Source organism: Lactuca virosa, chromosome 1 (genome assembly GCF_052849685.1).
Source record: "Lactuca virosa cultivar CGN04683 chromosome 1, Lactuca_virosa_CGN04683_v6, whole genome shotgun sequence".
NCBI classification, from domain to species: domain Eukaryota; kingdom Viridiplantae; phylum Streptophyta; class Magnoliopsida; order Asterales; family Asteraceae; genus Lactuca; species Lactuca virosa.
The window spans coordinates 261424454-261448051 of NC_136426.1; the positions used below are offsets into that span (position 1 = coordinate 261424454).

The following is a 23598-nucleotide window of genomic DNA, read 5'->3' on the forward strand; positions in this document are numbered from 1 at the left end:
GACATAAAAGCAATAAGCATTGATAGTATTTCGGGTGCGATCATACCAGCACTAATGCACCGGATCCCATCAGAACTCCGCAGTTAAGCGTGCTTGGGCGAGAGTAGTACTAGGATGGGTGACCCCTTGGGAAGTCCTCGTGTTGCACCCCCCTTTTTCGTTGTCTGTTTGCGTTTTTTTAGATTTTACGTGCGGTTTTTTTTTGTTTTTTTTTTCTTTCTTGCTATTTCTATGCTCGGGTGGCCTTCGTTTCATGGTTCATGGTCTTCGTATTTTTGGAACGGAGCCGATCGGTCACGTGGGTCCCACGACTCGCGTACGAAAACAAAGGAGGTTCTGCGTCTTTTAAGACATACAAGCAATAAGCATGGATAGTATTTCGGGTGCGATCATACCAGCACTAATGCACCGGATCCCATCAGAACTCCGCAGTTAAGCGTGCTTGGGCGAGAGTAGTACTAGGATGGGTGACCCCCTGGGAAGTCCTCGTGTTGCACCCTCCTTTTTCGTTGTCCGTTTGCGTTTTTTTAGATTTTACGTGCGGTTTTTTTTTGTTTTTTTTTTCTTTCTTGCTATTTCTATGCTCGGGTGGCCTCCGCTTCATGGTTGATGGTTTTCGTATTTTTGGAACGGAGCCGATCGGTCACGTGGGTCCCACGCCTCGCGTACGAAAACAAAGGAGGTTCTGCGTCTTTTAAGACATAAAAGCAATAAGCATGGATAGTATTTCGGGTGCGATCATACCAGCACTAATGCACCGGATCCCATCAGAACTCCGCAGTTAAGCGTGTTTGGGCGAGAGTAGTACTAGGATGGGTGACCCCATGGGAAGTCCTCGTGTTGCACCCCCCCTTTTTCGTTGTCCGTTTGCGTTTTTTTAGATTTTACGTGCGGTTTTTTTTTGTTTTTTTTCTTTCTTGCTATTTCTATGCTAGGGTGGCCTCCGCTTCATGGTTGATGGTCTTCGTATTTTTGGAACGGAGCCGATCGGTCACGTGGGTCCCACGCCTCGCGTACGAAAACAAAGGAGGTTCTGCGTCTTTTAAGACATACAAGCAATAAGCATGGATAGTATTTCGGGTGCGATCATACCAGCACTAATGCACCGGATCCCATCAGAACTCCGCAGTTAAGCGTGCTTGGGCGAGAGTTGTACTAGGATGAGTGACCCCCTGGGAAGTCCTCGTGTTGCACCCCCCTTTTTCGTTGTCCGTTTGCGTTTTTTTAGATTTTACGTGCGGTTTTTTTTGTTTTTTTTTCTTTCTTGCTATTTCTATGCTCGGGTGGCCTTCGTTTCATGGTTCATGGTCTTCGTATTTTTGGAACGGAGCCGATCGGTCACGTGGGTCCCACGCCTCGCGTACGAAAACAAAGGAGGTTCTGCGTCTTTTAAGACATACAAGCAATAAGCATGGATAGTATTTCGGGTGCGATCATACCAGCACTAATGCACCGGATCCCATCAGAACTCCGCAGTTAAACGTGCTTGGGCGAGAGTAGTACTAGGATGGGTGACCCCCTGGGAAGTCCTCGTGTTGCACCCCCCTTTTTCGTTGTCCGTTTGCGTTTTTTTAGATTTTACGTGCGGTTTTTTTTGTTTTCTTTCTTGCTATTTCTATGCTCGGGTGGCCACCGCTTCATGGTTGATGGTTTTCGTATTTTTGGAACGGAGCCGATCGGACACGTGAGTCCCACGCCTCGCGTACGAAAACAAAGGAGGTTCTGCGTCTTTTAAGACATAAAAGCAATAAGCATGGATAGTATTTCGGGTGCGATCATACCAGCACTAATGCACCGGATCCCATTAGAACTCCGCAGTTAAGCGTGCTTGGGCGAGAGTAGTACTAGGATGGGTGACCCCCTGGGAAGTCCTCGTGTTGCACCCCCCTTTTTCGTTGTCCGTTTGCGTTTTTTTAGATTTTACGTGCGGTTTTTTTTTGTTTTTTTTTCTTTCTTGCTATTTCTATGCTCGGGTGGCCTTCGTTTCATGGTTCATTGTCTTCGTATTTTTGGAACGGAGTCGATCGGTCACGTGGGTCCCACACCTCGCGTACGAAAACAAAGGAGGTTCTGCGTCTTTTAAGACATACAAGCAATAAGCATGGATAGTATTTCGGGTGCGATCATACCAGCACTAATGCACCGGATCCCATCAGAACTCCGCAGTTAAGCGTGCTTGGGCGAGAGTAGTACTAGGATGGGTGACCCCCTGGGAAGTTCTCGTGTTGCACCCCCCTTTTTCGTTGTCCGTTTGTGTTTTTTTAGATTTTACGTGCGGTTTTTTTTTTTTTTTGCTATTTCTATGCTCGGGTGGCCTTCGTTTCATGGTTCATGGTCTTCGTATTTTTGGAACGGAGCCGATCGGTCACGTGGGTCCCACGCCTCGCGTACGAAAACAAAGTAGGTTCTGCGTCTTTTAAGACATACAAGCAATAAGCATGGATAGTATTTCGGGTGCGATCATACCATCACTAATGCACCGGATCCCATCAGAACTCCGCAGTTAAACGTGCTTGGGCGAGAGTAGTACTAGGATGGGTGACCCCCTGGGAAGTCCTCGTGTTGCACCCCCCTTTTTCGTTGTCCGTTTGCGTTTTTTTAGATTTTACGTGCGGTTTTTTTTTGTTTTTTTTTCTTTCTTGCTATTTCTATGCTCGGGTGGCATCCGCTTCATGGTTGATGGTTTTCGTATTTTTGGAACGGAGCCGATCGGTCACGTGGGTTCCACGCCTCGCGTACGAAAACAAAGGAGGTTCTACGTCTTTTAAGACATAAAAGCAATAAGCATTGATAGTATTTCGGGTGCGATCATACCAGCACTAATGCACCGGATCTCATCAGAACTCCGCAGTTAAGCGTGCTTGGGCGAGAGTAGTACTAGGATGGGTGACCCCTTGGGAAGTCCTCGTGTTGCACCCCCCTTTTTCGTTGTCTGTTTGCGTTTTTTTAGATTTTACGTGCGGTTTTTTTTTGTTTTTTTTTTCTTTCTTGCTATTTCTATGCTCGGGTGGCCTTCGTTTCATGGTTCATGGTCTTCGTATTTTTGGAACGGAGCCGATCGGTCACGTGGGTCCCACGACTCGCGTACGAAAACAAAGGAGGTTCTGCGTCTTTTAAGACATACAAGCAATAAGCATGGATAGTATTTCGGGTGCGATCATACCAGCACTAATGCACCGGATCCCATCAGAACTCCGCAGTTAAGCGTGCTTGGGCGAGAGTAGTACTAGGATGGGTGACCCCCTGGGAAGTCCTCGTGTTGCACCCTCCTTTTTCGTTGTCCGTTTGCGTTTTTTTAGATTTTACGTGCGGTTTTTTTTTGTTTTTTTTTTTCTTTCTTGCTATTTCTATGCTCGGGTGGCCTCCGCTTCATGGTTGATGGTTTTCGTATTTTTGGAACGGAGCCGATCGGTCACGTGGGTCCCACGCCTCGCGTACGAAAACAAAGGAGGTTCTGCGTCTTTTAAGACATAAAAGCAATAAGCATGGATAGTATTTCGGGTGCGATCATACCAGCACTAATGCACCGGATCCCATCAGAACTCCGCAGTTAAGCGTGTTTGGGCGAGAGTAGTACTAGGATGGGTGACCCCATGGGAAGTCCTCGTGTTGCACCCCCCCTTTTTCGTTGTCCGTTTGCGTTTTTTTAGATTTTACGTGCGGTTTTTTTTTGTTTTTTTTCTTTCTTGCTATTTCTATGCTAGGGTGGCTCCGCTTCATGGTTGATGGTCTTCGTATTTTTGGAACGGAGCCGATCGGTCACGTGGGTCCCACGCCTCGCGTACGAAAACAAAGGAGGTTCTGCGTCTTTTAAGACATACAAGCAATAAGCATGGATAGTATTTCGGGTGCGATCATACCAGCACTAATGCACCGGATCCCATCAGAACTCCGCAGTTAAGCGTGCTTGGGCGAGAGTTGTACTAGGATGAGTGACCCCCTGGGAAGTCCTCGTGTTGCACCCCCCTTTTTCGTTGTCCGTTTGCGTTTTTTTAGATTTTACGTGCGGTTTTTTTTTGTTTTTTTTTTCTTTCTTGCTATTTCTATGCTCGGGTGGCCTTCGTTTCATGGTTCATGGTCTTCGTATTTTTGGAACGGAGCCGATCGGTCACGTGGGTCCCACGCCTCGCGTACGAAAACAAAGGAGGTTCTGCGTCTTTTAAGACATACAAGCAATAAGCATGGATAGTATTTCGGGTGCGATCATACCAGCACTAATGCACCGGATCCCATCAGAACTCCGCAGTTAAACGTGCTTGGGCGAGAGTAGTACTAGGATGGGTGACCCCCTGGGAAGTCCTCGTGTTGCACCCCCCTTTTTCGTTGTCCGTTTGCGTTTTTTTAGATTTTACGTGCGGTTTTTTTTGTTTTCTTTCTTGCTATTTCTATGCTCGGGTGGCCACCGCTTCATGGTTGATGGTTTTCGTATTTTTGGAACGGAGCCGATCGGACACGTGAGTCCCACGCCTCGCGTACGAAAACAAAGGAGGTTCTGCGTCTTTTAAGACATAAAAGCAATAAGCATGGATAGTATTTCGGGTGCGATCATACCAGCACTAATGCACCGGATCCCATTAGAACTCCGCAGTTAAGCGTGCTTGGGCGAGAGTAGTACTAGGATGGGTGACCCCCTGGGAAGTCCTCGTGTTGCACCCCCCTTTTTCGTTGTCCGTTTGCGTTTTTTTAGATTTTACGTGCGGTTTTTTTTTGTTTTTTTTTCTTTCTTGCTATTTCTATGCTCGGGTGGCCTTCGTTTCATGGTTCATTGTCTTCGTATTTTTGGAACGGAGTCGATCGGTCACGTGGGTCCCACGCCTCGCGTACGAAAACAAAGGAGGTTCTGCGTCTTTTAAGACATACAAGCAATAAGCATGGATAGTATTTCGGGTGCGATCAAACCAGCACTAATGCACCGGATCCCATCAGAACTCCGCAGTTAAGCGTGCTTGGGCGAGAGTAGTACTAGGATGGGTGACCCCCTGGGAAGTTCTCGTGTTGCACCCCCCTTTTTCGTTGTCCGTTTGTGTTTTTTTAGATTTTACGTGCGGTTTTTTTTTTTTTTTGCTATTTCTATGCTCGGGTGGCCTTCGTTTCATGGTTCATGGTCTTCGTATTTTTGGAACGGAGCCGATCGGTCACGTGGGTCCCACGCCTCGCGTACGAAAACAAAGTAGGTTCTGCGTCTTTTAAGACATACAAGCAATAAGCATGGATAGTATTTCGGGTGCGATCATACCATCACTAATGCACCGGATCCCATCAGAACTCCGCAGTTAAACGTGCTTGGGCGAGAGTAGTACTAGGATGGGTGACCCCCTGGGAAGTCCTCGTGTTGCACCCCCCTTTTTCGTTGTCCGTTTGCGTTTTTTTAGATTTTACGTGCGGTTTTTTTTTGTTTTTTTTTCTTTCTTGCTATTTCTATGCTCGGGTGGCATCCGCTTCATGGTTGATGGTTTTCGTATTTTTGGAACGGAGCCGATCGGTCACGTGGGTTCCACGCCTCGCGTACGAAAACAAAGGAGGTTCTACGTCTTTTAAGACATAAAAGCAATAAGCATTGATAGTATTTCGGGTGCGATCATACCAGCACTAATGCACCGGATCTCATCAGAACTCCGCAGTTAAGCGTGCTTGGGCGAGAGTAGTACTAGGATGGGTGACCCCTTGGGAAGTCCTCGTGTTGCACCCCCCTTTTTCGTTGTCTGTTTGCGTTTTTTTAGATTTTACGTGCGGTTTTTTTTTGTTTTTTTTTTCTTTCTTGCTATTTCTATGCTCGGGTGGCCTTCGTTTCATGGTTCATGGTCTTCGTATTTTTGGAACGGAGCCGATCGGTCACGTGGGTCCCACGACTCGCGTACGAAAACAAAGGAGGTTCTGCGTCTTTTAAGACATACAAGCAATAAGCATGGATAGTATTTCGGGTGCGATCATACCAGCACTAATGCACCGGATCCCATCAGAACTCCGCAGTTAAGCGTGCTTGGGCGAGAGTAGTACTAGGATGGGTGACCCCCTGGGAAGTCCTCGTGTTGCACCCTCCTTTTTCGTTGTCCGTTTGCGTTTTTTTAGATTTTACGTGCGGTTTTTTTTTGTTTTTTTTTTTCTTTCTTGCTATTTCTATGCTCGGGTGGCCTCCGCTTCATGGTTGATGGTTTTCGTATTTTTGGAACGGAGCCGATCGGTCACGTGGGTCCCACGCCTCGCGTACGAAAACAAAGGAGGTTCTGCGTCTTTTAAGACATAAAAGCAATAAGCATGGATAGTATTTCGGGTGCGATCATACCAGCACTAATGCACCGGATCCCATCAGAACTCCGCAGTTAAGCGTGTTTGGGCGAGAGTAGTACTAGGATGGGTGACCCCATGGGAAGTCCTCGTGTTGCACCCCCCCTTTTTCGTTGTCCGTTTGCGTTTTTTTAGATTTTACGTGCGGTTTTTTTTTGTTTTTTTTCTTTCTTGCTATTTCTATGCTAGGGTGGCTCCGCTTCATGGTTGATGGTCTTCGTATTTTTGGAACGGAGCCGATCGGTCACGTGGGTCCCACGCCTCGCGTACGAAAACAAAGGAGGTTCTGCGTCTTTTAAGACATACAAGCAATAAGCATGGATAGTATTTCGGGTGCGATCATACCAGCACTAATGCACCGGATCCCATCAGAACTCCGCAGTTAAGCGTGCTTGGGCGAGAGTTGTACTAGGATGAGTGACCCCCTGGGAAGTCCTCGTGTTGCACCCCCCTTTTTCGTTGTCCGTTTGCGTTTTTTTAGATTTTACGTGCGGTTTTTTTTTGTTTTTTTTTTCTTTCTTGCTATTTCTATGCTCGGGTGGCCTTCGTTTCATGGTTCATGGTCTTCGTATTTTTGGAACGGAGCCGATCGGTCACGTGGGTCCCACGCCTCGCGTACGAAAACAAAGGAGGTTCTGCGTCTTTTAAGACATACAAGCAATAAGCATGGATAGTATTTCGGGTGCGATCATACCAGCACTAATGCACCGGATCCCATCAGAACTCCGCAGTTAAACGTGCTTGGGCGAGAGTAGTACTAGGATGGGTGACCCCCTGGGAAGTCCTCGTGTTGCACCCCCCTTTTTCGTTGTCCGTTTGCGTTTTTTTAGATTTTACGTGCGGTTTTTTTTGTTTTCTTTCTTGCTATTTCTATGCTCGGGTGGCCACCGCTTCATGGTTGATGGTTTTCGTATTTTTGGAACGGAGCCGATCGGACACGTGAGTCCCACGCCTCGCGTACGAAAACAAAGGAGGTTCTGCGTCTTTTAAGACATAAAAGCAATAAGCATGGATAGTATTTCGGGTGCGATCATACCAGCACTAATGCACCGGATCCCATTAGAACTCCGCAGTTAAGCGTGCTTGGGCGAGAGTAGTACTAGGATGGGTGACCCCCTGGGAAGTCCTCGTGTTGCACCCCCCTTTTTCGTTGTCCGTTTGCGTTTTTTTAGATTTTACGTGCGGTTTTTTTTTGTTTTTTTTTCTTTCTTGCTATTTCTATGCTCGGGTGGCCTTCGTTTCATGGTTCATTGTCTTCGTATTTTTGGAACGGAGTCGATCGGTCACGTGGGTCCCACGCCTCGCGTACGAAAACAAAGGAGGTTCTGCGTCTTTTAAGACATACAAGCAATAAGCATGGATAGTATTTCGGGTGCGATCAAACCAGCACTAATGCACCGGATCCCATCAGAACTCCGCAGTTAAGCGTGCTTGGGCGAGAGTAGTACTAGGATGGGTGACCCCCTGGGAAGTTCTCGTGTTGCACCCCCCTTTTTCGTTGTCCGTTTGTGTTTTTTTAGATTTTACGTGCGGTTTTTTTTTTTTTTTGCTATTTCTATGCTCGGGTGGCCTTCGTTTCATGGTTCATGGTCTTCGTATTTTTGGAACGGAGCCGATCGGTCACGTGGGTCCCACGCCTCGCGTACGAAAACAAAGTAGGTTCTGCGTCTTTTAAGACATACAAGCAATAAGCATGGATAGTATTTCGGGTGCGATCATACCAGCACTAATGCACCGGATCCCATCAGAACTCCGCAGTTAAACGTGCTTGGGCGAGAGTAGTACTAGGATGGGTGACCCCCTGGGAAGTCCTCGTGTTGCACCCCCCTTTTTCGTTGTCCGTTTGCGTTTTTTTAGATTTTACGTGCGGTTTTTTTTTGTTTTTTTTTCTTTCTTGCTATTTCTATGCTCGGGTGGCATCCGCTTCATGGTTGATGGTTTTCGTATTTTTGGAACGGAGCCGATCGGTCACGTGGGTTCCACGCCTCGCGTACGAAAACAAAGGAGGTTCTACGTCTTTTAAGACATAAAAGCAATAAGCATTGATAGTATTTCGGGTGCGATCATACCAGCACTAATGCACCGGATCCCATCAGAACTCCGCAGTTAAGCGTGCTTGGGCGAGAGTAGTACTAGGATGGGTGACCCCTTGGGAAGTCCTCGTGTTGCACCCCCCTTTTTCGTTGTCTGTTTGCGTTTTTTTAGATTTTACGTGCGGTTTTTTTTTGTTTTTTTTTTCTTTCTTGCTATTTCTATGCTCGGGTGGCCTTCGTTTCATGGTTCATGGTCTTCGTATTTTTGGAACGGAGCCGATCGGTCACGTGGGTCCCACGACTCGCGTACGAAAACAAAGGAGGTTCTGCGTCTTTTAAGACATACAAGCAATAAGCATGGATAGTATTTCGGGTGCGATCATACCAGCACTAATGCACCGGATCCCATCAGAACTCCGCAGTTAAGCGTGCTTGGGCGAGAGTAGTACTAGGATGGGTGACCCCTTGGGAAGTCCTCGTGTTGCACCCTCCTTTTTCGTTGTCCGTTTGCGTTTTTTTAGATTTTACGTGCGGTTTTTTTTTGTTTTTTTTTTCTTTCTTGCTATTTCTATGCTCGGGTGGCCTCCGCTTCATGGTTGATGGTTTTCGTATTTTTGGAACGGAGCCGATCGGTCACGTGGGTCCCACGCCTCGCGTACGAAAACAAAGGAGGTTCTGCGTCTTTTAAGACATAAAAGCAATAAGCATGGATAGTATTTCGGGTGCGATCATACCAGCACTAATGCACCGGATCCCATCAGAACTCCGCAGTTAAGCGTGTTTGGGCGAGAGTAGTACTAGGATGGGTGACCCCATGGGAAGTCCTCGTGTTGCACCCCCCCCCTTTTTCGTTGTCCGTTTGCGTTTTTTTAGATTTTACGTGCGGTTTTTTTTTGTTTTTTTTCTTTCTTGCTATTTCTATGCTAGGGTGGCCTCCGCTTCATGGTTGATGGTCTTCGTATTTTTGGAACGGAGCCGATCGGTCACGTGGGTCCCACGCCTCGCGTACGAAAACAAAGGAGGTTCTGCGTCTTTTAAGACATACAAGCAATAAGCATGGATAGTATTTCGGGTGCGATCATACCAGCACTAATGCACCGGATCCCATCAGAACTCCGCAGTTAAGCGTGCTTGGGCGAGAGTTGTACTAGGATGAGTGACCCCCTGGGAAGTCCTCGTGTTGCACCCCCCTTTTTCGTTGTCCGTTTGCGTTTTTTTAGATTTTACGTGCGGTTTTTTTTTGTTTTTTTTTTCTTTCTTGCTATTTCTATGCTCGGGTGGCCTTCGTTTCATGGTTCATGGTCTTCGTATTTTTGGAACGGAGCCGATCGGTCACGTGGGTCCCACGCCTCGCGTACGAAAACAAAGGAGGTTCTGCGTCTTTTAAGACATACAAGCAATAAGCATGGATAGTATTTCGGGTGCGATCATACCAGCACTAATGCACCGGATCCCATCAGAACTCCGCAGTTAAACGTGCTTGGGCGAGAGTAGTACTAGGATGGGTGACCCCCTGGGAAGTCCTCGTGTTGCACCCCCCTTTTTCGTTGTCCGTTTGCGTTTTTTTAGATTTTACGTGCGGTTTTTTTTTGTTTTTTTTTCTTTCTTGCTATTTCTATGCTCGGGTGGCCTCCGCTTCATGGTTGATGGTTTTCGTATTTTTGGAACGGAGCCGATCGGTCACGTGGGTTCCACGCCTCGCGTACGAAAACAAAGGAGGTTCTACGTCTTTTAAGACATAAAAGCAATAAGCATGGATAGTATTTCGGGTGCGATCATACCAGCACTAATGCACCGGATCCCATCAGAACTCCGCAGTTAAGCGTGCTTGGGCTAGAGTAGTACTAGGATGGGTGACCCCCTGGGAAGTCCTCGTGTTGCACCCCCCTTTTTCGTTGTCCGTTTGCGTTTTTTTAGATTTTACGTGCGGTTTTTTTTTGTTTTTTTTTCTTTCTTGCTATTTCTATGCTCGGGTGGCCTTCGTTTCATAGTTCATTGTCTTCGTATTTTTGGAACGGAGCCGATCGGTCACGTGGGTCCCACGCCTCGCGTACGAAAACAAAGAAGGTTCTGCGTCTTTTAAGACATACAAGCAATAAGCATGGATAGTATTTCGGGTGTGATCATACCAGCACTAATGCACCGGATCCCATCAGAACTCCGCAGTTAAGCGTGCTTGGGCGAGAGTAGTAGTAGGATGGGTGACCCCCTGGGAAGTCCTCGTGTTGCACCCTCCTTTTTCGTTGTCCGTTTGCGTTTTTTTAGATTTTACGTGCGGTTTTTTTTTTTTTTTTCTTTCTTGCTATTTCTATGCTCGGGTGGCCTCCGCTTCATGGTTGATGGTTTTCGTATTTTTGGAACGGAGCCGATCGGTCACGTGGGTTCCACGCCTCGCGTACGAAAACAAAGGAGGTTCTGCGTCTTTTAAGACATAAAAGCAATAAGCATGGATAGTATTTCGGGTGCGATCATACCAGCACTAATGCACCGGATCCCATCAGAACTCCGCAGTTAAGCGTGCTTGGGCTAGAGTAGTACTAGGATGGGTGACCCCCTGGGAAGTCCTCGTGTTGCACCCCTTTTTTTCGTTGTCCGTTTGCGTTTTTTTAGATTTTACGTGCGGTTTTTTTTTTCTTGCTATTTCTATGCTCGGGTGGCCTCCGCTTCATTGTTGATGGTTTTCGTATTTTTGGAACGGAGCCGATCGGTCACGTGGGTCCCACGCCTCGCGTACGAAAACAAAGGAGGTTCTGCGTCTTTTAAGACATAAAAGCAATAAGCATGGATAGTATTTCGGGTGCTATCATACCAGCACTAATGTACCGGATCCCATCAGAACTCCACAGTTAAGCATGCGTGGGCGAGAGTAGTACTAGGATGGGTGACCCCCTGGGAAATCCTCGTGTTGCACCCCCCCCCCCTTTTCCGTTGCCCGTTTGCGTTTTTTTAGATTTTACGTGCGGTTTTTTTTGTTTTCTTTCTTGCTATTTCTATGCTCGGGTGGCCACCGCTTCATGGTTGATGGTTTTCGTATTTTTGGAACGGAGCCGATCGGTCACGTGAGTCCCACGCCTCGCGTACGAAAACAAAGGAGGTTCTGCGTCTTTTAAGACATAAAAGCAATAAGCATGGATAGTATTTCGGGTGCGATCATACCAGCACTAATGCACCGGATCCCATCAGAACTCCGCAGTTAAGCGTGCTTGGGCCAGAGTAGTACTAGGATGGGTGACCCCCTGGGAAGTCCTCGTGTTGCACCCCCCTTTTTCGTTGTCCGTTTGCGTTTTTTTAGATTTTACGTGCGGTTTTTTTTTGTTTTTTTTTCTTTCTTGCTATTTCTATGCTCGGGTGGCCTTCGTTTCATGGTTCATTGTCTTCGTATTTTTGGAACGGAGCCGATCGGTCACGTGAGTCCCACGCCTCGCGTACGAAAACAAAGGAGGTTCTGCGTCTTTTAAGACATACAAGCAATAAGCATGGATAGTATTTCGGGTGTCATCATACCAGCACTAATGCACCGGATCCCATCAGAACTCCGCAGTTAAGCGTGCTTGGGCGAGAGTAGTACTAGGATGGGTGACCCCCTGGGAAGTCCTCGTGTTGCACCCTCCTTTTTCGTTGTCCGTTTGCGTTTTTTTAGATTTTACGTGCGGTTTTTTTTTGTTTTTTTTTCTTTCTTGCTATTTCTATGCTCGGGTGGCCTCCGCTTCATGGTTGATGGTTTTCGTATTTTTGGAACGGAGCCGATCGGTCACGTGGGTTCCACGCCTCGCGTACGAAAACAAACGAGGTTCTGCGTCTTTTAAGACATAAAAGCAATAAGCATGGATAGTATTTCGGGTGTGATTATACCAGCACTAATGCACCGGATCCCATCAGAACTCCGCAGTTAAGCGTGCTTGGGCTAGAGTAGTACTAGGATGGGTGACCCCCTGGGAAGTCCTCGTGTTGTACCCCTTTTTTTCGCTGTCCGTTTGCGTTTTTTTAGATTTTACGTGCGGTTTTTTTTTTCTTGCTATTTCTATGCTCGGGTGGCCTCCGTTTCATGGTTGATGGTTTTCGTATTTTTGGAACGGAGCCGATCGGTCACGTGGGTCCCACGCCTCGCGTACGAAAACAAAGGAGGTTCTATGTCTTTTAAGACATAAAAGCAATAAGCATGGATAGTATTTCGGGTGCTATCATACCAGCACTAATGTACCGGATCCCATCAGAACTCCACAGTTAAGCGTGCGTGGGCGAGAGTAGTACTAGGATGGGTGACCCCCTGGGAAGTCCTCGTGTTGCACCCCCCCCCCCTTTTTCGTTGCCCGTTTGCGTTTTTTTAGATTTTACGTGCGGTTTTTTTTGTTTTCTTTCTTGCTATTTCTATGCTCGGGTGGCCACCGCTTCATGGTTGATGGTTTTCGTATTTTTGGAACGGAGCCGATCGGTCACGTGAGTCCCACGCCTCGCGTACGAAAACAAAGGAGGTTCTGCGTCTTTTAAGACATAAAAGCAATAAGCATGGATAGTATTTTGGGTGCGATCATACCAGCACTAATGCACCGGATCCCATCAGAACTCCGCAGTTAAGCGTGCTTGGGCGAGAGTAGTACTAGGATGGGTGACCCCCTGGGAAGTCCTCGTGTTGCACCCCCCCTTTCTCGTTGTCCGTTTGCGTTTTTTTAGATTTTACGTGCGGTTTTTTTTTGTTTTTTTTTTCTTGCTATTTCTATGCTCGGGTGGCCTCCGTTTCATGGTTCATGGTCTTCGTATTTTTGGAACGGAGCCGATCGGTCACGTAGGTCCCACGCCTCGCGTACGAAAACAAAGGAGGTTCTGTGTCTTTTAAGACATACAAGCAATAAGCATGGACAGTATTTCGCGTGCGATCATACCAGCACTTATGCACCGGATCCCATCAGAACTCCGCAGTTAAGCGTGCTTGGGCGAGAGTAGTACTAGGATGGGTGACCCCATGGGAAGTCCTCGTGTTGCACCCCCCTTTTTCGTTGTCCGTTTGCGTTTTTTTAGATTTTGCGTGCGTTTTTTTTTTTTTCTTTCTTGCTATTTCTATGCTCGGGTGGCCTCCGCTTCATGGTTGATGGTCTTCGTATTTTTGGAACGGAGCTGATCGGTCACGTGGGTCCCACGCCTCGCGTACGAAAACAAAGGAGGTTCTGCGTCTTTTAAGACATACAAGCAATAAGCATGGATAGTATTTCGGGTGCGATCATACCAGCACTAATGCACCGGATCCCATCAGAACTCCGCAGTTAAGCGTGCTTGGGCGAGAGTAGTAGTAGGATGGGTGACCCCCTGGGAAGTTCTCGTGTTGCACCCCCCTTTTTCGTTGTCCGTTTGTGTTTTTTTAGATTTTACGTGCGGTTTTTTTTTGTTTTTTTTTTTTGCTATTTCTATGCTCGGGTGGCCTTCGTTTCATGGTTCATGGTCTTCGTATTTTTGGAACGGAGCCGATCGGTCACGTGGGTCCCATGCCTCGCGTACGAAAACAAAGTAGGTTCTGCGTCTTTTAAGACATACAAGCAATAAGCATGGATAGTATTTCGGGTGCGATCATACCAGCACTAATGCACCGGATCCCATCAGAACTCCGCAGTTAAACGTGCTTGGGCGAGAGTAGTACTAGGATGGGTGACCCCCTGGGAAGTCCTCGTGTTGCACCCCCCTCTTTCGTTGTCCGTTTGCGTTTTTTTAGATTTTACGTGCGGTTTTTTTTGTTTTTTTTTTCTTTCTTGCTATTTCTATGCTCGGGTGGCCTCCGCTTCGTGGTTGATGGTTTTCGTATTTTTGGAACGGAGCCGATCGGTCACGTGGGTTCCACGCCTCGCGTACGAAAACAAAGGAGGTTCTGCGTCTTTTAAGACATAAAAGCAATAAGCATGGATAGTATTTCGGGTGCGATCATACCAGCACTAATGCACCGGATCCCATCAGAACTCCGCAGTTAAGCGTGCTTGGGCGAGAGTAGTACTAGGATGTGTGACCCCCCTGGGAAGTCCTCGTGTTGCACCCCCGTTTTTTCGTTGTCCGTTTGCGTTTTTTTAGATTTTACGTGCGGTTTTTTTTTGTTTTTTTTTTCTTGCTATTTCTATGCTCGGGTGGCCTCCGTTTCATGGTTCATGGTCTTCGTATTTTTGGAACGGAGCCGATCGGTCACGTGGGTCCCACGCCTCGCGTACGAAAACAAAGGAGGTTCTGTGTCTTTTAAGACATACAAGCAATAAGCATGGACAGTATTTCGGGTGCGATCATACCAGCACTAATGCACCGGATCCCATCAGAACTCCGCAGTTAAGCGTGCTTGGGCGAGAGTAGTACTAGGATGGGTGACCCCATGGGAAGTCCTCGTGTTGCACCCCCCTTTTTCGTTGTCCGTTTGCGTTTTTTTAGATTTTACGTGCGGTTTTTTTTTGTTTTTTTTTCTTTTTCTTGCTATTTCTATGCTCGGGTGGCCTCCGCTTCATGGTTGATGGTCTTCGTATTTTTGGAACGGAGCTGATCGGTCACGTGGGTCCCACGCCTCGCGTACGAAAACAAAGGAGGTTCTGCGTCTTTTAAGACATACAAGCAATAAGCATGGATAGTATTTCGGGTGCGATCATACCAGCACTAATGCACCGGATCCCATCAGAACTCCGCAATTAAGCGTGCTTGGGCGAGAGTAGTACTAGGATGGGTGACCCCCTGGGAAGTCCTCGTGTTGCACCCCCCTTTTTCGTTGTCCGTTTGCGTTTTTTTAGATTTTACGTGCGGTTTTTTTTTGTTTTTTTTTTCTTTCTTGCTATTTCTATGCTCGGGTGGCCTTCGTTTAATGGTTCATGGTCTTCGTATTTTTGGAACGGAGCCGATCGGTCACGTGGGTCCCACGCCTCGCGTACGAAAACAAAGGAGGTTCTGCGTCTTTTAAGACATACAAGCAATAAGCATGGATAGTATTTCGGGTGCGATCATACCAGCACTAATGCACCGGATCCCATCAGAATTCCGCAGTTAAGCGTGCTTGGGCGAGAGTAGTACTAGGATGGGTGACCCCCTCGGAAGTCCTCGTGTTGCACCCCCCTTTTTCGTTGTCCGTTTGTGTTTTTTTAGATTTTACGTGCAGTTTTTTTTTGTTTTTTTTTTCTTTCTTGCTATTTCTATGCTCGGGTGGCCTCCGCTTCATGGTTGATGGTTTTACTATTTTTGGAACGGAGCCGATCGGTCACGTGGGTTCCACGTCTCGCGTACGAAAACAAAGGAGGTTCTGCGTCTTTTAAGACATAAAAGCAATAAGCATGGATAGTATTTCGGGTGCGATCATACCAGCACTAATGCACCGGATCCCATCAGAACTCTGCAGTTAAGCGTGCTTGGGCGAGAGTAGTACTAGGATGGGTGACCCCCTGGGAAGTCCTTGTGTTGTACCCCCCTTTTTTCGTTGTCCGTTTGCGTTTTTTTAGATTTTACGTGCGGTTTTTTTTTTGTTTTTTTTTCTTTCTTGCTATTTCTATGCTCGGGTGGCCTCCGCTTCATGGTTGATGGTTTTCGTATTTTTGGAACGGAGCCGATCGGTCACGTGGGTCCCACGCCTCGCGTACGAAAACAAAGGAGGTTCTGCGTCTTTTAAGACATACAAGCAATAAGCATGGATAGTATTTCGGGTGCGATCATACCAGCACTAATGCACCGGATCCCATCAGAACTCCGCAGTTAAGCGTGCTTGGGCGAGAGTAGTACTAGGATGGGTGACCCCTGGGAAGTCCTCGTGTTGCACCCCCCCTTTTTCGTTGTCCGTTTGCGTTTTTTTAGATTTTACGTGCTGTTTTTTTTTTGTTTTTTTTTCTTTCTTGCTATTTCTATGCTCGGGTGGCCTCCGCTTCATGGTTGATGGTCTTCGTATTTTTGGAACGGAGCTGATCGGTCACGTGGGTCCCACGCCTCGCGTACGAAAACAAAGGAGGTTCTGCGTCTTTTAAGACATACAAGCAATAAGCATGGATAGTATTTCGGGTGCGATCATACCAGCACTAATGCACCGGATCCCATCAGAACTCCGTAGTTAAGCGTGCTTGGGCGAGAGTAGTACTAGGATGGGTGACCCCCTGGGAAGTCCTCGTGTTGCACCCCCCTTTTTCGTTGTCCGTTTGCGTTTTTTTAGATTTTACGTGCGGTTTTTTTTTGTTTTTTTTTTTCTTTCTTGCTATTTCTATGCTCGGGTGGCCTTCGTTTCATGGTTCATGGTCTTCGTATTTTTGGAACGGAGCCGATCGGTCACGTGGGTCCCACGCCTCGCGTACGAAAACAAAGGAGGTTCTGCGTCTTTTAAGACATACAAGCAATAAGCATGGATACTATTTTCGGTGCGATCATACCAGCACTAATGCACCGGATCCCATCAGAACTCCGCAGTTAAGCGTGCTTGGGCGAGAGTAGTACTAGGATGGGTGACCCCCTGGGAAGTCCTCGTGTTGCACCCCCCCCCCCCTTTTTCGTTGTCAGTTTGCGTTTTTTTAGATTTTACGTGCGGTTTTTTTTTGTTTTTTTTTCTTTCTTGCTATTTCTATGCTCGGGTGGCCTCCGCTTCATGGTTGATGGTTTTCGTATTTTTGGAACGGAGTCGATCGGTCACGTGGGTTCCACGCCTCGCGTACGAAAACAAAGGAGGTTCTGCGTCTTTTAAGACATAAAAGCAATAAGCATGGATAGTATTTTGGGTGCGATCATACCAGTACTAATGCATCGGATCCCATCAGAACTCCACAGTTAAGCGTGCTTGGGCGAGAGTAGTACTAGGATGGGTGACCCCCTGGGAAGTCCTCGTGTTGCACCCCCGTTTTTTCGTTGTCCGTTTGCGTTTTTTTAGATTTTACGTGCGGTTTTTTTTTTGTTTTTTTTTCTTGCTATTTCTATGCTCGGGTGGCCTCCGTTTCATGGTTCATGGTCTTCGTATTTTTGGAACGGAGCCGATCGGTCACGTGGGTCCCACGCCTCGCGTACGAAAACAAAGGAGGTTCTGTGTCTTTTAAGACATACAAGCAATAAGCATGGACAGTATTTCGGGTGCGATCATACCAGCACTAATGCACCGGATCCCATCAGAACTCCGCAGTTAAGCGTGCTTGGGCGAGAGTAGTCCTAGGATGGGTGACCCCCTGGGAAGTCCTCGTGTTGCACCCCCCTTTTTCGTTGTCCGTTTGCGTTTTTTTAGATTTTACGTGCGGTTTTTTTTTGTTTTTTTTTCTTTCTTGCTATTTCTATGCTCGGGTGGCCTTCGTTTCATGGTTCATGGTCTTCGTATTTTTGGAACGGAGCCGATCGGTCACGTGGGTCCCACGCCTCGCGTACGAAAACAAAGGAGGTTCTGCGTCTTTTAAGACATAAAAGCAATAAGCATGGATAGTATTTTCGGTGCGATCATACCAGCACTAATGCACCGGATCCCATCAGAACTCTGCAGTTAAGCGTGCTTGGGCGAGAGTAGTACTAGGATGGGTGACCCCCTGCGAAGTCCTCGTGTTGCACCCCCCCCCCCTTTTTCGTTGCCCGTTTGCGTTTTTTTAGATTTTACGTGCGGTTTTTTTTTGTTTTTTTTTTCTTTCTTGCTATTTCTATGCTCGGGTGGCCTCCGCTTCATGGTTGATGGTTTTCGTATTTTTGGAACGGAGCCGATCGGTCACGTGGGTTCCACGCCTCGCGTACGAAAACAAAGGAGGTTCTGCGTCTTTTAAGACATAAAAGCAATAAGCATGGATAGTATTTCGGGTGCGATCATACCAGCACTAATGCACCGGATCCCATCAGAACTCCGCAGTTAAGCGTGCTTGGGCGAGAGTAGTACTAGGATGGGTGACCCCTTGGGAAGTCCTCGTGTTGCACCCCCGTTTTTTCGTTGTCCGTTTGCGTTTTTTTAGATTTTACGTGCGGTTTTTTTTTTTTTTTCTTGCTATTTCTATGCTCGGGTGGCCTCCGTTTCATGGTTCATGGTCTTCGTATTTTTGGAACGGAGCCGATCGGTCACGTGGGTCCCACGCCTCGCGTACGAAAACAAAGGAGGTTCTGTGTCTTTTAAGACATACAAGCAATAAGCATGGACAGTATTTCGGGTGCGATCATACCAGCACTAATGCACCGGATCCCATCAGAACTCCGTAGTTAAGCGTGCTTGGGCGAGAGTAGTACTAGGATGGGTGACCCCATGGGAAGTCCTCGTGTTGCACCCCCCTTTTTCGTTGTCCGTTTGCGTTTTTTTAGATTTTACGTGCGGTTTTTTTTTGTTTTTTTTTTCTTTCTTGCTATTTCTATGATCGGGTGGCCTCCGCTTCATGGTTGATGGTCTTCGTATTTTTGGAACGGAGCTGATCGGTCACGTGGGTCCCACGCCTCGTGTACGAAAACAAAGGAGGTTCTGCGTCTTTTAAGACATACAAGCAATAAGCATGGATAGTATTTCGGGTGCGATCATACCAGCACTAATGCACCGGATCCCATCAGAACTCCGCAGTTAAGCGTGCTTGGGCGAGAGTAGTACTAGGATGGGTGACCCCCTAGGAAGTCCTCGTGTTGCACCCCCCTTTTTCGTTGTCCGTTTGCGTTTTTTTAGATTTTACGTGCGGTTTTTTTTTGTTTTTTTTTTCTTTCTTGCTATTTCTATGCTCGGGTGGCCTTCGTTTCATGGTTCATGTTCTTCGTATTTTTGGAACGGAGCCGATCGGTCACGTGGGTCCCACGCCTCGCGTACGAAAACAAAGGAGGTTCTGCGTCTTTTAAGACATACAAGCAATAAGCATGGATAGTATTTCGGGTGCGATCATACCAGCACTAATGCATCGGATCCCATCAGAACTCCGCAGTTAAGCGTGCTTGGGCGAGAGTAGTACTAGGATGGGTGACCCCTTGGGAAGTCCTCGTGTTGCACCCCCCTTTTTCGTTGTCCGTTTGCGTTTTTTTAGATTTTACGTGCAGTTTTTTTTTGTTTTTTTTTTCTTTCTTGCTATTTCTATGCTCGGGTGGCCTCCGCTTCATGGTTGATGGTTTTCGTATTTTTGGAACGGAGCCGATCGGTCACGTGGGTTCCACGCCTCGCGTACGAAAACAAAGGAGGTTCTGCGTCTTTTAAGACATAAAAGCATTAAGCATGGATAGTATTTCGGGTGCGATCATACCAGCACTAATGCACCGGATCCCATCAGAACTCTGCAGTTAAGCGTGCTTGGGCGAGAGTAGTACTAGGATGGGTGACCCCCTGGGAAGTCCTCGTGTTGCACCCCCCTTTTTTCGTTGTCCGTTTGCGTTTTTTTAGATTTTACGTGCGGTTTTTTTTTTGTTTTTTTTTCTTTCTTGCTATTTCTATGCTCGGGTGGCCTCCGCTTCATGGTTGATGGTTTTCGTATTTTTGGAACGGAGCCGATCGGTCACGTGGGTCCCACGCCTCGCGTACGAAAACAAAGGAGGTTCTGCGTCTTTTAAGACATAAAATCAATAAGCATAGATAGTATTTCGGGTGCGATCATACCAGCACTAATGCACCGGATCCCATCAGAACTCCGCAGTTAAGCGTGCTTGGGCGAGAGTAGTACTAGGATGGGTGACCCCCTGGGAAGTCCTCGTGTTGCACCCCCCTTTTTTGTTGTCCGTTTGCGTTTTTTTAGATTTTACGTGCGGTTTTTTTTTCTTTCTTGCTATTTCTATGCTCGGGTGGCCTCCGCTTCATGGTTGATGGTTTTCGTATTTTTGGAACGGAGCCGATCGGTCACGTGGGTCCCACGCCTCGCGTACGAAAACAAAGGAGGTTCTGCGTCTTTTAAAACATAAAAGCAATAAGCATGGATAGTATTTCGGGTGCTATCATACCAGCACTAATGCACCGGATCCCATCAGAACTCCGCAGTTAAGCGTGCTTGGGCGAGAGTAGTACTAGGATGGGTGACCCCCTCGGAAGTCCTAGTGTTGCACCCCCCCCCCCTTTTTCGTTGCCCGTTTACGTTTTTTTAGATTTTACGTGCGGTTTTTTTTGTTTTCTTTCTTGCTATTTCTATGCTCGGGTGGCCACCGCTTCATGGTTGATGGTTTTCGTATTTTTGGAACGGAGCCGATCGGTCACGTGGGTCCCACGCTTCGCGTACGAAAACAAAGGACGTTCTGCGTCTTTTAAGACATAAAAGCAATAAGCATGGATAGTATTTCGGGTGCGATCATACCAGCACTAATGCACCGGATCCCATCAGAACTCCGCAGTTAAGCGTGCTTGGGCGAGAGTAGTACTAGGATGGGTGACCCCATGGGAAGTCCTCGTGTTGCACCCCCCTTTTTCGTTGTCCGTTTGCGTTTTTTTAGATTTTACGTGCGGTTTTTTTTGTTTTTTTTTCTTTTTCTTGCTATTTCTATGCTCGGGTGGCCTCCGCTTCATGGTTGATGGTCTTCGTATTTTTGGAACGGAGCTGATCGGTCACGTGGGTCCCACGCCTCGCGTACGAAAACAAAGGAGGTTCTGCGTCTTTTAAGACATACAAGCAATAAGCATGGATAGTATTTCGGGTGCGATCATACCAGCACTAATGCACCGGATCCCATCAGAACTCCGCAGTTAAGCGTGCTTGGGCGAGAGTAGTACTAGGATGGGTGACCCCCTGGGAAGTCCTCGTGTTGCACCCCCCTTTTTCGTTGTCCGTTTGCGTTTTTTTAGATTTTACGTGCGGTTTTTTTTTGTTTTTTTTTTCTTTCTTGCTATTTCTATGCTCGGGTGGCCTTCGTTTCATGGTTCATGGTCTTCGTATTTTTGGAACGGAGCCGATCGGTCACGTGGGTCCCACGCCTCGCGTACGAAAACAAAGGAGGTTCTGCGTCTTTTAAGACATACAAGCAATAAGCATGGATAGTATTTCGGGTGCGATCATACCAGCACTAATGCACCGGATCCCATCAGAACTCCGCAGTTAAGCGTGCTTGGGCGAGAGTAGTACTAGGATGGGTGACCCCGTCGGAAGTCCTCGTGTTGCACCCCCTTTTTCGTTGTCCGTTTGCGTTTTTTTAGATTTTACGTGCAGTTTTTTTTTGTTTTTTTTTTCTTTCTTGCTATTTCTATGCTCGGGTGGCCTCCGCTTCATGGTTGATGGTTTTACTATTTTTGGAACGGAGCCGATCGGTCACGTGGGTTCCACGTGTCGCGTACGAAAACAAAGGAGGTTCTGCGTCTTTTAAGACATAAAAGCAATAAGCATGGATAGTATTTCGGGTGCGATCATACCAGCACTAATGCACCGGATCCCATCAGAACTCTGCAGTTAAGCGTGCTTGGGCGAGAGTAGTACTAGGATGGGTGACCCCCTGGGAAGTCCTTGTGTTGCACCCCCGTTTTTTCGTTGTCCGTTTGCGTTTTTTTAGATTTTACGTGCGGTTTTTTTTTGTTTTTTTTTCTTGCTATTTCTATGCTCGGGTGGCCTCCGTTTCATGGTTCATGGTCTTCGTATTTTTGGAACGGAGCCGATCGGTCACGTGGGTCCCACGCCTCGCGTACGAAAACAAAGGAGGTTCTGTGTCTTTTAAGACATACAAGCAATAAGCATGGACAGTATTTCGGGTGCGATCATACCAGCACTAATGCACCGGATCCCATCAGAACTCCGCAGTTAAGCGTGCTTGGGCGAGAGTAGTACTAGGATGGGTGACCCCATGGGAAGTCCTCGTGTTGCACCCCCCTTTTTCGTTGTCCGTTTGCGTTTTTTTAGATTTTACGTGCGGTTTTTTTTTGTTTTTTTTTCTTTCTTGCTATTTCTATGCTCGGGTGGCCTCCGCTTCATGGTTGATGGCCTTCGTATTTTTGGAACGGAGCTGATCGGTCACGTGGGTCCCACGCCTCGCGTACGAAAACAAAGGAGGTTCTGCGTCTTTTAAGACATACAATCAATAAGCATGGATAGTATTTCGGGTGCGATCATACCAGCACTAATGCACCGGATCCCATCAGAACTCCGCAGTTAAGCGTGCTTGGGCGAGAGTAGTACTAGGATGGGTGACCCCCTGGGAAGTCCTCGTGTTGCACCCCCTTTTTCGTTTTCCGTTTGCGTTTTTTTAGATTTTACGTGCGGTTTTTTTTTTTGTTTTTTTTTTCTTTCTTGCTATTTCTATGCTCGGGTGGCCTTCGTTTCATGGTTCATGGTCTTCGTATTTTTGGAACGGAGCCGATCGGTCACGTGGGTCCCACGCCTCGCGTACGAAAACAAAGGAGGTTCTGCGTCTTTTAAGACATACAAGCAATAAGCATGGATAGTATTTCGGGTGCGATCATACCAGCACTAATGCACCGGATCCCATCAGAACTCCGCAGTTAAGCGTGCTTGGGCTTGAGTAGTACTAGGATGGGTGACCCCCTGGGAAGTCCTCGTGTTGCACCTCCCTTTTTCGTTGTCCGTTTGCGTTTTTTTAGATTTTACGTGCGGTTTTTTTTTCTTTCTTGCTATTTCTATGCTCGGGTGGCCTCCGCTTCATGGTTGATGGTTTTCGTATTTTTGGAACGGAGCCGATCGGTCACGTGGGTCCCACGCCTCGCGTACGAAAACAAAGGAGGTTCTGCGTCTTTTAAGACATAAAAGCAATAAGCATGGATAGTATTTTGGGTGCGATCATACCAGCACTAATGCATCGGATCCCATCAGAACTCCACAGTTAAGCGTGCTTGGGCGAGAGTAGTACTAGGATGGGTGACCCCCTGGGAAGTCCTCGTGTTGCACCCCCGTTTTTTCGTTGTCCGTTTGAGTTTTTTTAGATTTTACGTGCGGTTTTTTTTTTGTTTTTTTTTCTTGCTATTTCTATGCTCGGGTGGCCTCCGTTTCATGGTTCATGGTCTTCGTATTTTTGGAACGGAGCCGATCGGTCACGTGGGTCCCACGCCTCGCGTACGAAAACAAAGGAGGTTCTGTGTCTTTTAAGACATACAAGCAATAAGCATGGACAGTATTTCGGGTGCGATCATACCAGCACTAATGCACCGGATCCCATCAGAACTCCGCAGTTAAGCGTGCTTGGGCGAGAGTAGTACTAGGATGGGTGACCCCCTAGGAAGTCCTCGTGTTGCACCACCCTTTTTCGTTGTCCGTTTGCGTTTCTTTAGATTTTACGTGCGGTTTTTTTTTGTTTTTTTTTTCTTTCTTGCTATTTCTATGCTCGGGTGGCCTTCGTTTCATGGTTCATGGTCTTCGTATTTTTGGAATGGAGCTGATCGGTCACGTGGGTCCCACGCCTCGCGTACGAAAACAAAGGAGGTTCTGCGTCTTTTAAGACATACAAGCAATAAGCATAG

At 47.2% G+C, this 23598-nt stretch overlaps 68 non-coding genes across 68 annotated transcripts; all 68 read left to right on the top strand.

Annotated features, from left to right (window-relative positions):
- The first annotated feature begins 32 nt into the window (after positions 1 to 32).
- Positions 33 to 151, top strand: LOC145153384 (5S ribosomal RNA). The gene has a single exon (XR_013733896.1). It is a non-coding gene; the product is annotated as a 5S ribosomal RNA (ribosomal RNA).
- Positions 152 to 381: 230 nt separating this feature from the next.
- Positions 382 to 500, top strand: LOC145152599 (5S ribosomal RNA). The gene has a single exon (XR_013733130.1). It is a non-coding gene; the product is annotated as a 5S ribosomal RNA (ribosomal RNA).
- Positions 501 to 730: 230 nt separating this feature from the next.
- On the top strand, positions 731 to 849 carry LOC145156111 (5S ribosomal RNA). The gene has a single exon (XR_013736536.1). It is a non-coding gene; the product is annotated as a 5S ribosomal RNA (ribosomal RNA).
- Positions 850 to 1078: 229 nt separating this feature from the next.
- On the top strand, positions 1079 to 1197 carry LOC145146258 (5S ribosomal RNA). Its single transcript, XR_013727207.1, has one exon. It is a non-coding gene; the product is annotated as a 5S ribosomal RNA (ribosomal RNA).
- Positions 1198 to 1425: 228 nt separating this feature from the next.
- On the top strand, positions 1426 to 1544 carry LOC145154128 (5S ribosomal RNA). The gene has a single exon (XR_013734609.1). It is a non-coding gene; the product is annotated as a 5S ribosomal RNA (ribosomal RNA).
- A 223-nt stretch (positions 1545 to 1767) lies between these two features.
- LOC145153599 (5S ribosomal RNA) lies at positions 1768 to 1886 on the top strand. Its single transcript, XR_013734099.1, has one exon. It is a non-coding gene; the product is annotated as a 5S ribosomal RNA (ribosomal RNA).
- A 229-nt stretch (positions 1887 to 2115) lies between these two features.
- LOC145153487 (5S ribosomal RNA) lies at positions 2116 to 2234 on the top strand. Its single transcript, XR_013733993.1, has one exon. It is a non-coding gene; the product is annotated as a 5S ribosomal RNA (ribosomal RNA).
- Positions 2235 to 2452: 218 nt separating this feature from the next.
- Positions 2453 to 2571, top strand: LOC145145906 (5S ribosomal RNA). Its single transcript, XR_013726857.1, has one exon. It is a non-coding gene; the product is annotated as a 5S ribosomal RNA (ribosomal RNA).
- Positions 2572 to 2800: 229 nt separating this feature from the next.
- LOC145154969 (5S ribosomal RNA) lies at positions 2801 to 2919 on the top strand. The gene has a single exon (XR_013735435.1). It is a non-coding gene; the product is annotated as a 5S ribosomal RNA (ribosomal RNA).
- A 230-nt stretch (positions 2920 to 3149) lies between these two features.
- LOC145152600 (5S ribosomal RNA) lies at positions 3150 to 3268 on the top strand. Its single transcript, XR_013733131.1, has one exon. It is a non-coding gene; the product is annotated as a 5S ribosomal RNA (ribosomal RNA).
- A 231-nt stretch (positions 3269 to 3499) lies between these two features.
- LOC145156112 (5S ribosomal RNA) lies at positions 3500 to 3618 on the top strand. Its single transcript, XR_013736537.1, has one exon. It is a non-coding gene; the product is annotated as a 5S ribosomal RNA (ribosomal RNA).
- A 228-nt stretch (positions 3619 to 3846) lies between these two features.
- Positions 3847 to 3965, top strand: LOC145146259 (5S ribosomal RNA). The gene has a single exon (XR_013727209.1). It is a non-coding gene; the product is annotated as a 5S ribosomal RNA (ribosomal RNA).
- Positions 3966 to 4195: 230 nt separating this feature from the next.
- Positions 4196 to 4314, top strand: LOC145154129 (5S ribosomal RNA). Its single transcript, XR_013734610.1, has one exon. It is a non-coding gene; the product is annotated as a 5S ribosomal RNA (ribosomal RNA).
- Positions 4315 to 4537: 223 nt separating this feature from the next.
- LOC145153600 (5S ribosomal RNA) lies at positions 4538 to 4656 on the top strand. The gene has a single exon (XR_013734100.1). It is a non-coding gene; the product is annotated as a 5S ribosomal RNA (ribosomal RNA).
- A 229-nt stretch (positions 4657 to 4885) lies between these two features.
- On the top strand, positions 4886 to 5004 carry LOC145154506 (5S ribosomal RNA). Its single transcript, XR_013734979.1, has one exon. It is a non-coding gene; the product is annotated as a 5S ribosomal RNA (ribosomal RNA).
- A 218-nt stretch (positions 5005 to 5222) lies between these two features.
- On the top strand, positions 5223 to 5341 carry LOC145145907 (5S ribosomal RNA). The gene has a single exon (XR_013726858.1). It is a non-coding gene; the product is annotated as a 5S ribosomal RNA (ribosomal RNA).
- Positions 5342 to 5570: 229 nt separating this feature from the next.
- Positions 5571 to 5689, top strand: LOC145154971 (5S ribosomal RNA). Its single transcript, XR_013735437.1, has one exon. It is a non-coding gene; the product is annotated as a 5S ribosomal RNA (ribosomal RNA).
- Positions 5690 to 5919: 230 nt separating this feature from the next.
- Positions 5920 to 6038, top strand: LOC145152601 (5S ribosomal RNA). The gene has a single exon (XR_013733132.1). It is a non-coding gene; the product is annotated as a 5S ribosomal RNA (ribosomal RNA).
- Positions 6039 to 6269: 231 nt separating this feature from the next.
- Positions 6270 to 6388, top strand: LOC145156113 (5S ribosomal RNA). Its single transcript, XR_013736538.1, has one exon. It is a non-coding gene; the product is annotated as a 5S ribosomal RNA (ribosomal RNA).
- Positions 6389 to 6616: 228 nt separating this feature from the next.
- Positions 6617 to 6735, top strand: LOC145146260 (5S ribosomal RNA). The gene has a single exon (XR_013727210.1). It is a non-coding gene; the product is annotated as a 5S ribosomal RNA (ribosomal RNA).
- A 230-nt stretch (positions 6736 to 6965) lies between these two features.
- Positions 6966 to 7084, top strand: LOC145154130 (5S ribosomal RNA). The gene has a single exon (XR_013734611.1). It is a non-coding gene; the product is annotated as a 5S ribosomal RNA (ribosomal RNA).
- Positions 7085 to 7307: 223 nt separating this feature from the next.
- LOC145153601 (5S ribosomal RNA) lies at positions 7308 to 7426 on the top strand. The gene has a single exon (XR_013734101.1). It is a non-coding gene; the product is annotated as a 5S ribosomal RNA (ribosomal RNA).
- A 229-nt stretch (positions 7427 to 7655) lies between these two features.
- LOC145154507 (5S ribosomal RNA) lies at positions 7656 to 7774 on the top strand. The gene has a single exon (XR_013734980.1). It is a non-coding gene; the product is annotated as a 5S ribosomal RNA (ribosomal RNA).
- A 218-nt stretch (positions 7775 to 7992) lies between these two features.
- Positions 7993 to 8111, top strand: LOC145154131 (5S ribosomal RNA). The gene has a single exon (XR_013734612.1). It is a non-coding gene; the product is annotated as a 5S ribosomal RNA (ribosomal RNA).
- A 229-nt stretch (positions 8112 to 8340) lies between these two features.
- Positions 8341 to 8459, top strand: LOC145153385 (5S ribosomal RNA). The gene has a single exon (XR_013733897.1). It is a non-coding gene; the product is annotated as a 5S ribosomal RNA (ribosomal RNA).
- A 230-nt stretch (positions 8460 to 8689) lies between these two features.
- LOC145153811 (5S ribosomal RNA) lies at positions 8690 to 8808 on the top strand. Its single transcript, XR_013734302.1, has one exon. It is a non-coding gene; the product is annotated as a 5S ribosomal RNA (ribosomal RNA).
- A 230-nt stretch (positions 8809 to 9038) lies between these two features.
- On the top strand, positions 9039 to 9157 carry LOC145133771 (5S ribosomal RNA). Its single transcript, XR_013718749.1, has one exon. It is a non-coding gene; the product is annotated as a 5S ribosomal RNA (ribosomal RNA).
- A 231-nt stretch (positions 9158 to 9388) lies between these two features.
- On the top strand, positions 9389 to 9507 carry LOC145146261 (5S ribosomal RNA). The gene has a single exon (XR_013727211.1). It is a non-coding gene; the product is annotated as a 5S ribosomal RNA (ribosomal RNA).
- Positions 9508 to 9737: 230 nt separating this feature from the next.
- Positions 9738 to 9856, top strand: LOC145154132 (5S ribosomal RNA). Its single transcript, XR_013734613.1, has one exon. It is a non-coding gene; the product is annotated as a 5S ribosomal RNA (ribosomal RNA).
- A 229-nt stretch (positions 9857 to 10085) lies between these two features.
- Positions 10086 to 10204, top strand: LOC145139760 (5S ribosomal RNA). Its single transcript, XR_013721991.1, has one exon. It is a non-coding gene; the product is annotated as a 5S ribosomal RNA (ribosomal RNA).
- A 229-nt stretch (positions 10205 to 10433) lies between these two features.
- Positions 10434 to 10552, top strand: LOC145143992 (5S ribosomal RNA). Its single transcript, XR_013725015.1, has one exon. It is a non-coding gene; the product is annotated as a 5S ribosomal RNA (ribosomal RNA).
- Positions 10553 to 10778: 226 nt separating this feature from the next.
- Positions 10779 to 10897, top strand: LOC145139766 (5S ribosomal RNA). The gene has a single exon (XR_013721992.1). It is a non-coding gene; the product is annotated as a 5S ribosomal RNA (ribosomal RNA).
- Positions 10898 to 11113: 216 nt separating this feature from the next.
- On the top strand, positions 11114 to 11232 carry LOC145150071 (5S ribosomal RNA). Its single transcript, XR_013730900.1, has one exon. It is a non-coding gene; the product is annotated as a 5S ribosomal RNA (ribosomal RNA).
- Positions 11233 to 11460: 228 nt separating this feature from the next.
- LOC145143529 (5S ribosomal RNA) lies at positions 11461 to 11579 on the top strand. The gene has a single exon (XR_013724561.1). It is a non-coding gene; the product is annotated as a 5S ribosomal RNA (ribosomal RNA).
- A 229-nt stretch (positions 11580 to 11808) lies between these two features.
- Positions 11809 to 11927, top strand: LOC145145812 (5S ribosomal RNA). The gene has a single exon (XR_013726768.1). It is a non-coding gene; the product is annotated as a 5S ribosomal RNA (ribosomal RNA).
- Positions 11928 to 12156: 229 nt separating this feature from the next.
- Positions 12157 to 12275, top strand: LOC145148433 (5S ribosomal RNA). Its single transcript, XR_013729318.1, has one exon. It is a non-coding gene; the product is annotated as a 5S ribosomal RNA (ribosomal RNA).
- Positions 12276 to 12491: 216 nt separating this feature from the next.
- Positions 12492 to 12610, top strand: LOC145148553 (5S ribosomal RNA). Its single transcript, XR_013729433.1, has one exon. It is a non-coding gene; the product is annotated as a 5S ribosomal RNA (ribosomal RNA).
- Positions 12611 to 12838: 228 nt separating this feature from the next.
- Positions 12839 to 12957, top strand: LOC145154115 (5S ribosomal RNA). Its single transcript, XR_013734597.1, has one exon. It is a non-coding gene; the product is annotated as a 5S ribosomal RNA (ribosomal RNA).
- Positions 12958 to 13184: 227 nt separating this feature from the next.
- Positions 13185 to 13303, top strand: LOC145143828 (5S ribosomal RNA). Its single transcript, XR_013724861.1, has one exon. It is a non-coding gene; the product is annotated as a 5S ribosomal RNA (ribosomal RNA).
- Positions 13304 to 13525: 222 nt separating this feature from the next.
- On the top strand, positions 13526 to 13644 carry LOC145154887 (5S ribosomal RNA). Its single transcript, XR_013735356.1, has one exon. It is a non-coding gene; the product is annotated as a 5S ribosomal RNA (ribosomal RNA).
- Positions 13645 to 13869: 225 nt separating this feature from the next.
- On the top strand, positions 13870 to 13988 carry LOC145154133 (5S ribosomal RNA). The gene has a single exon (XR_013734614.1). It is a non-coding gene; the product is annotated as a 5S ribosomal RNA (ribosomal RNA).
- A 229-nt stretch (positions 13989 to 14217) lies between these two features.
- On the top strand, positions 14218 to 14337 carry LOC145148558 (5S ribosomal RNA). Its single transcript, XR_013729437.1, has one exon. It is a non-coding gene; the product is annotated as a 5S ribosomal RNA (ribosomal RNA).
- Positions 14338 to 14564: 227 nt separating this feature from the next.
- On the top strand, positions 14565 to 14683 carry LOC145152794 (5S ribosomal RNA). Its single transcript, XR_013733317.1, has one exon. It is a non-coding gene; the product is annotated as a 5S ribosomal RNA (ribosomal RNA).
- A 231-nt stretch (positions 14684 to 14914) lies between these two features.
- On the top strand, positions 14915 to 15033 carry LOC145140257 (5S ribosomal RNA). Its single transcript, XR_013722121.1, has one exon. It is a non-coding gene; the product is annotated as a 5S ribosomal RNA (ribosomal RNA).
- Positions 15034 to 15263: 230 nt separating this feature from the next.
- LOC145145640 (5S ribosomal RNA) lies at positions 15264 to 15382 on the top strand. Its single transcript, XR_013726602.1, has one exon. It is a non-coding gene; the product is annotated as a 5S ribosomal RNA (ribosomal RNA).
- Positions 15383 to 15612: 230 nt separating this feature from the next.
- LOC145146344 (5S ribosomal RNA) lies at positions 15613 to 15731 on the top strand. Its single transcript, XR_013727292.1, has one exon. It is a non-coding gene; the product is annotated as a 5S ribosomal RNA (ribosomal RNA).
- Positions 15732 to 15962: 231 nt separating this feature from the next.
- On the top strand, positions 15963 to 16080 carry LOC145143169 (5S ribosomal RNA). The gene has a single exon (XR_013724222.1). It is a non-coding gene; the product is annotated as a 5S ribosomal RNA (ribosomal RNA).
- Positions 16081 to 16311: 231 nt separating this feature from the next.
- LOC145152398 (5S ribosomal RNA) lies at positions 16312 to 16430 on the top strand. Its single transcript, XR_013732918.1, has one exon. It is a non-coding gene; the product is annotated as a 5S ribosomal RNA (ribosomal RNA).
- Positions 16431 to 16661: 231 nt separating this feature from the next.
- Positions 16662 to 16780, top strand: LOC145137013 (5S ribosomal RNA). The gene has a single exon (XR_013720830.1). It is a non-coding gene; the product is annotated as a 5S ribosomal RNA (ribosomal RNA).
- Positions 16781 to 17015: 235 nt separating this feature from the next.
- Positions 17016 to 17134, top strand: LOC145146843 (5S ribosomal RNA). Its single transcript, XR_013727768.1, has one exon. It is a non-coding gene; the product is annotated as a 5S ribosomal RNA (ribosomal RNA).
- Positions 17135 to 17361: 227 nt separating this feature from the next.
- LOC145140539 (5S ribosomal RNA) lies at positions 17362 to 17480 on the top strand. Its single transcript, XR_013722196.1, has one exon. It is a non-coding gene; the product is annotated as a 5S ribosomal RNA (ribosomal RNA).
- Positions 17481 to 17709: 229 nt separating this feature from the next.
- On the top strand, positions 17710 to 17828 carry LOC145147456 (5S ribosomal RNA). Its single transcript, XR_013728359.1, has one exon. It is a non-coding gene; the product is annotated as a 5S ribosomal RNA (ribosomal RNA).
- A 235-nt stretch (positions 17829 to 18063) lies between these two features.
- Positions 18064 to 18182, top strand: LOC145153386 (5S ribosomal RNA). Its single transcript, XR_013733898.1, has one exon. It is a non-coding gene; the product is annotated as a 5S ribosomal RNA (ribosomal RNA).
- Positions 18183 to 18404: 222 nt separating this feature from the next.
- On the top strand, positions 18405 to 18523 carry LOC145153532 (5S ribosomal RNA). The gene has a single exon (XR_013734034.1). It is a non-coding gene; the product is annotated as a 5S ribosomal RNA (ribosomal RNA).
- Positions 18524 to 18753: 230 nt separating this feature from the next.
- LOC145154797 (5S ribosomal RNA) lies at positions 18754 to 18872 on the top strand. Its single transcript, XR_013735260.1, has one exon. It is a non-coding gene; the product is annotated as a 5S ribosomal RNA (ribosomal RNA).
- Positions 18873 to 19102: 230 nt separating this feature from the next.
- Positions 19103 to 19221, top strand: LOC145138938 (5S ribosomal RNA). Its single transcript, XR_013721792.1, has one exon. It is a non-coding gene; the product is annotated as a 5S ribosomal RNA (ribosomal RNA).
- Positions 19222 to 19451: 230 nt separating this feature from the next.
- Positions 19452 to 19570, top strand: LOC145155068 (5S ribosomal RNA). The gene has a single exon (XR_013735528.1). It is a non-coding gene; the product is annotated as a 5S ribosomal RNA (ribosomal RNA).
- Positions 19571 to 19801: 231 nt separating this feature from the next.
- Positions 19802 to 19920, top strand: LOC145154127 (5S ribosomal RNA). Its single transcript, XR_013734608.1, has one exon. It is a non-coding gene; the product is annotated as a 5S ribosomal RNA (ribosomal RNA).
- Positions 19921 to 20139: 219 nt separating this feature from the next.
- Positions 20140 to 20258, top strand: LOC145148280 (5S ribosomal RNA). The gene has a single exon (XR_013729171.1). It is a non-coding gene; the product is annotated as a 5S ribosomal RNA (ribosomal RNA).
- Positions 20259 to 20486: 228 nt separating this feature from the next.
- On the top strand, positions 20487 to 20605 carry LOC145152795 (5S ribosomal RNA). Its single transcript, XR_013733318.1, has one exon. It is a non-coding gene; the product is annotated as a 5S ribosomal RNA (ribosomal RNA).
- A 230-nt stretch (positions 20606 to 20835) lies between these two features.
- On the top strand, positions 20836 to 20954 carry LOC145154138 (5S ribosomal RNA). Its single transcript, XR_013734619.1, has one exon. It is a non-coding gene; the product is annotated as a 5S ribosomal RNA (ribosomal RNA).
- Positions 20955 to 21184: 230 nt separating this feature from the next.
- On the top strand, positions 21185 to 21303 carry LOC145137516 (5S ribosomal RNA). Its single transcript, XR_013721095.1, has one exon. It is a non-coding gene; the product is annotated as a 5S ribosomal RNA (ribosomal RNA).
- A 229-nt stretch (positions 21304 to 21532) lies between these two features.
- On the top strand, positions 21533 to 21651 carry LOC145140447 (5S ribosomal RNA). The gene has a single exon (XR_013722174.1). It is a non-coding gene; the product is annotated as a 5S ribosomal RNA (ribosomal RNA).
- A 226-nt stretch (positions 21652 to 21877) lies between these two features.
- Positions 21878 to 21996, top strand: LOC145152796 (5S ribosomal RNA). Its single transcript, XR_013733319.1, has one exon. It is a non-coding gene; the product is annotated as a 5S ribosomal RNA (ribosomal RNA).
- A 229-nt stretch (positions 21997 to 22225) lies between these two features.
- Positions 22226 to 22344, top strand: LOC145154150 (5S ribosomal RNA). Its single transcript, XR_013734631.1, has one exon. It is a non-coding gene; the product is annotated as a 5S ribosomal RNA (ribosomal RNA).
- A 231-nt stretch (positions 22345 to 22575) lies between these two features.
- LOC145145816 (5S ribosomal RNA) lies at positions 22576 to 22694 on the top strand. The gene has a single exon (XR_013726772.1). It is a non-coding gene; the product is annotated as a 5S ribosomal RNA (ribosomal RNA).
- Positions 22695 to 22913: 219 nt separating this feature from the next.
- Positions 22914 to 23032, top strand: LOC145145306 (5S ribosomal RNA). Its single transcript, XR_013726285.1, has one exon. It is a non-coding gene; the product is annotated as a 5S ribosomal RNA (ribosomal RNA).
- Positions 23033 to 23259: 227 nt separating this feature from the next.
- LOC145144903 (5S ribosomal RNA) lies at positions 23260 to 23378 on the top strand. Its single transcript, XR_013725904.1, has one exon. It is a non-coding gene; the product is annotated as a 5S ribosomal RNA (ribosomal RNA).
- The last annotated feature ends 220 nt before the right edge of the window (positions 23379 to 23598 follow it).